The sequence below is a fragment of the Schistocerca piceifrons genome, chromosome 1, assembly GCF_021461385.2.
Source record: "Schistocerca piceifrons isolate TAMUIC-IGC-003096 chromosome 1, iqSchPice1.1, whole genome shotgun sequence".
Classification (NCBI taxonomy): Eukaryota; Metazoa; Arthropoda; class Insecta; order Orthoptera; family Acrididae; genus Schistocerca; species Schistocerca piceifrons.
This window is the reverse complement of record NC_060138.1, coordinates 851,146,964-851,152,304: the sequence shown is the minus strand read 5'-3', so window position 1 is coordinate 851,152,304 and position 5,341 is coordinate 851,146,964. Positions and strand designations below refer to the sequence as shown.

General features: G+C 47.9%; 1 non-coding gene across 1 annotated transcript; it reads right to left on the bottom strand.

Moving 5' to 3' along the window:
• Window positions 1-4,430: 4,430 nt before the first annotated feature.
• On the bottom strand, window positions 4,431-4,504 carry Trnat-ugu. The gene has a single exon. It is a non-coding gene; the product is annotated as a tRNA-Thr (tRNA).
• Between the last annotated feature and the right edge of the window lie 837 nt (window positions 4,505-5,341).

The following is a 5,341-nucleotide window of genomic DNA, read 5'->3' as shown; positions in this document are numbered from 1 at the left end:
TCTTTTTAACTCGAAAATTGCTCTAAAACACTATTTCTGTGGGTCAAGTTTCACAAAATTTCCTCAGTAATGGTCCGGAACACAATTTCGGCATTGACATCTGTAGATCCTAAATACGGCATTCACGTGGAGAATCAGCGGTGACTCGTCTGGATTGGAAGTTGGCTAGCGGAATGCCTGTGGGAGCCAACAGATGGCAGCACTGCGCCACATGTTACATCGTAGCACATCCTGCCATTGAGCTCCTTCCACACAAGCGACTCTCTTGCGTCAATCGACTAATAGCGGTAAACGAGTCTACCGTAGCGTGCTTGGCGTTTTGGCCTGTCACGAGAGGTTGTTTTCGTTTACACGTCGGTGCCAGAATTGTGTGTGTTGTGAAAGGTGTCTGCTGTGCAGTTTGGCATATGAATGGCGAAAGTGAGGTTAAGAGACCTGTCTACTTATGGAGGTCGCCAACGCACATCTGTGCTGAGCGATCGACTCAGAGGAAAGCCGATGCGAAACCACGGTGGTATAGAACTTTACCTGGCAGTATTTGGCCTACGGTTCCTGATCTTCAGTTTTTGCGACAAAGCCTAGGATTACATTGCATATCTCTCCACAGTGTCTCGTGAAGTGAGGGCAAGCGAAATTGTTGATAGTGATCCGTTCGTTGCATGGAGCCGTCGAGTGAGGAAGCCCCCTTGGCGCTACTGGACAGGAGTGGGCTATGTGCCGGCACCGGTTCACTCGCTCCCTTCCCTTCATCCACAACAACACCCCACTGTACATGCGGTCGTCACAGCCATCCACGCGACACAAATGCACACTTGACACTTCATATACGGTCGGAGGAAGGAAACAGCAAACCACCTCCACTAGGGCCGTGCTCAGAACAGCGATGCAGGTTTCCAGCATCAGCCCCCTACAGCTATTCCCTGAGTATCGGACTACTTAGAACTTTCAAGTTAAGAACGACTAACATTTTTACGAAAAAATCGGTATACAGTGCCGTAAAGTAGTAACAAGCAGTGATAGTAGACTTAGTTATGAACGAGATAAAATTCGTAGGGATAGGAAACATCGCGTCGAAACATTTCAAAACATTTACGTTTATCTGATTAAGAAAATATGTTCTTTCAATAATGCCAAGCCGGCCGCTGTGGCCGAACGGTTCTAGGCGCTTCAGTCCGGAACCGTGCTGCTGCTGCGGTCGCAGGTTCGAATCCTACCTGGGGCATGGATGTGTGTGATGTCCTTACGTTGGTTAGGTTCAAGTAGTTCTACGTTTTAGGGGACTGGTGACCTCAGAAGTTAAGTCCCATAGTGCTCAGAGCCATTTGAACCATTTTTGCAAACAATTTTCACTAAAAACGTTTTTTCCGTTTACATTTAAGCGTAGTGTAAGCTTTTTCTTTGTTCATGCCCTATAAAACGTAGATACCATTTGCCTTTCAGGTATGTCGTCTCTCTCGTGAGAGAACAGTACTATGAAAAATACCAGGTTTTCGTGGGTTGTATCACGAAAATAGACAAATAACAATACAACAGCTGCGAGGACACAAGTACAAAAGATTCATTACCATGATGGGACTGAGTGTGGCAGACGTTATGAGACGATAACACGGTCGCTTGTTTCTGCCCGTGCGCAGTCTGCTGCGTACTCGAGATTTCAGAACTCTACGCTTGGCGCGGTCGGTTGATCATTCGTGTCACGCCCCACTCGCAATGCGGTTGGCCTTTGATTTACACCCACGCGCAACTAGTCGCTCGTGCGAGACGGGCTTGAGGCGCGCTGATCGCTAGCGGCGCCGCGTAGCTTTATTGGCTGCGCGTGAGGTAAGCCAGCGGCGGTGGCGGCGGCGGCGGCGGCGGCGGCGCGAGTAATCGCGGGATCAGCGGCTAGGCCGCGCGCAGCACGCCGTGTTTACCCCGCCCGTCAGCTGTCGCGCGACGCGCAATTAACGCCGTGACCGAGCTGACGAGGGTCGCGGGGCGTCTGGTCCTCTTTACACGTGAAGCCCGCAGCCCGAACTCTACAAAAAGTGAAAAAAACCCGAAAAATAAATTGATAGGATTTGGCACATCCGTTGTACAGATCGAGATGTCTAAATGATTATAATGTCACAGTACACACTACCCAGTGGTAGGTGGTACAAGCGTTGCCGCACACAAACAAAGCAAAAAACTGGATTCTGTGCACTCCATCCAATGAGGGCAGAGAGCGATGATGTGTGGACAGTAGCTGAGTCTACAATGGATCTATCGTTATTTACCGCGCAGGATTTGTTTTTCCTGCGGCGTCATCAAACAGGTGCAGATGCTTGCGCATGGTTACTGGGTATTAGCTTTGTGTAAAGTTACAAATTGACGTCGCATGGAAACACGCTAGGACATTGATTCAGGGGCGAATGTGAAGAGCTCGCGTAGCATTGCTAGGACCCAGAGTGAGACAATAAAAATATTCGTCGAAATGCAGGTTGTTCCGAGACTGTTCTTTCACACTACACTCAAGAGCCGAAGAAACTGGTACATCTGCCTACATATCGTGTAGGGTCCCCGCGAGCACGAGGAAGTGTCTCAACAAGACGTGCCATGGACTCGACTGAAGTAGTGCTGGAGGGAATTGACACTGTGAATCCTGCAGGGCTGTCCATAAATCACTAAGAGTACGAGGGAATCGAGATATCTTCCGCACAGCACGTTGCAAGACATACTAGATATTCTCAATAATGTTCATATCTGGGGAGTTTGGTGGCCAGCGGAAGTGTTAAATGGTTCAAATGGCTCTGAGCACTATGGGACTTAACTGCTGTGCTCATCAGTCACCTAGAACTTAGAACTACTTAAACTTAACTAACGTAAGGACATCACACACATCTTAGCCCTAGGCAGGATTCGAACCTGCGGCCGTAGCGGTCAGTCGGTGTATGATTGTAGCGCCTAGAACCGCTCGGTCACCCCGGCCGGCGCGGAAGTGTTAAAACTCAGAAGAGTGCTCCTTGAGCCACTCTGTAGCAATTCTGGACGTGCAGCGACTCGCATTGTCCTGCTGGAATTGATCAAGCCCCTCGGAATGCGCAATAGACATGAATGAATACAGGCATTATGCCTACGTATGTGTCGCCTGTCAGAGTCGTATCTAGACGTATCAGGGGTCCCATATCACTCCAGCTGCACACGTTCCACACCATTACAGAGCCTCCACCAGCTTGAACAGTAGCCTGTTCACATGCAGGGTCCATGGATTCGTGAGATTCTCTCCTTACCCGTACACGTCCATCCGCTCGATACAATTTGAAACGAGACTCTTCCGACCAGGCAATATGTTTTCAGTCATCAACAGTCCAATGTCGGTGTTGACGGGTCCAGGAGAGGTCTAAAGTTTTACATCGCGCACCCATCAAGGGTACACGAGCGGGTCTTCAGCTCCGAAAGCCCATATCGATGATGTTCCGTTGAATGGTTCGCACTCTGACACTTGTTGATAGCCCGGCATTGAAAGCTTCATCGATTTGCGCAAGGGTTGCACGTTGCACGATTCTCTTCGGTTGTCATCGGTCCCGTTCTTGCAGGATACTTTCTGGCCGCAGCGATGTCCAAGATTTGATGTTTTATCGGATGCCTTATATTCACGGTACACCCGTGAAATGATCGTACGGGAAAATTCCCCCTTCATCGCTACCTCGAAGATGTGTCCCACCGCTATTGCGCCGATTTTAACACCAAGTTCAAACTCACATAAATCTTGATAACGTGCCATTGTAGCAGCAGTAACCGATCTAACAACTGTGCCAGTCATTTGTTGTCATATCTCTGTCTTTGAAAACGCATGACTGTACCAGTTTCTTTGGCTCTTGATTGTATTATTGCAGCTGGAGAACATCAAAACCAATGTATTTAGTAATATTGGATATGGTCCCTGACGATTTCCACAGATGATAATTTAGCATTCTGATCAAAGGAATGACATTCGCAGGAGCTTCTCGAATTGTTGATTGTCGCGTCTTTTCGCAGATTCGTTGCATATCCGGAATGATACTAGCAGCGAGGGCACCTCCAGCGACAAGGTATTCTTCTGCTTCCATAACGGTTTCATACACCAGCTGCCTCGTGTGGTTCCTGAGGAAGAAATACAGACACGTGAGGTCAGGTGACCTGGGTGGCCAGGTCAGAAGACCATATCGGCTGATCCATCGATAACTGAAGGTGTCTCTCATATCATTCCTCACAGAACTGCTGCGGTCGGATGGCGATCCATCCTAATCGAAGTACAGCCTTGTCTAACACTTGCAAGTATATCTTCAACATTTCTGGCAACACGTGTGCCACAAAGTCGCGATATCTCAGTCCGGTGACGTATGATCTAATAAACCATTACAATAAAATGAATACCCTTAGCTGCTTACAGGCGTTGACATACGTCAACGGGGACAGATGAAAATGTGTGCCCCGACCGGGACTCGAACCCGGGATCTCCTGCTTACATGGCAGACGCTCTATCCATCTGAGCCACCGAGGACATCATCTTAGTAAATATATAGTTAAGGCTCACCGGCCACTTGACCATCTTCTTCTTCTGTGCGAATGCACAAACAGAGCCCGAACTCTTACGGGAATCGGCAACGCGCCGCGAGTAATGAGTCTAATGGACGGGGGCACTACGAATGTAGTGCGGGACAATACGTTGAGAATGTGGGTTTCGCGGGAGGCGTGCCAGAGATAGAATCCCTGCAGTCGCGCTATCCTCTGTGTCCTCGGTGCCTCAGATGGATAGAGCGTCTACCATGTAAGCAGGAGATCCCGGGTTCGAGTCCCCGTCGGGGCACACATTTTCATCTGTCCCAGTTGACGTATGTCAGCAGCTAAGGGTGTTCATTTCATTGTAATTTCATTCTAACGAGCTGCTTGGTCACCTATGGTATCTGTTCTTTCGGACATGTCTGAAAGAACGAGATACCATCTTAGTAAATATAATAAACCATTCACCGAGAATTGTCAATGTCAAAGAAATTCAGCAATAGCCGTGTAACATAAGATGTTATTTTATTTTGAAGGCTACCAGTTTTGGCATTTCACTATGCCATCTTCAGGTTCCAAATGCATCTCCCCAAATAAACGAAAATGTCATATAGAGTCACAAATCTCTGGCTGTACTGAATTCAACCGTTACACTAACGCTTTACAAGAAGAGTTGATAGCAACTCAAGTCTTCGAATGAAGCACTAGAGTAACGACTGAAGTCACGATATCCAGAGATTTATGTTTCTATACTACATTTTCGTTTATTTGGCGAGATGAATTTGGGGTCTGAATATGGAATAGTGAAATGCTGAAACTAGTAGCCTTCAAAATAAAA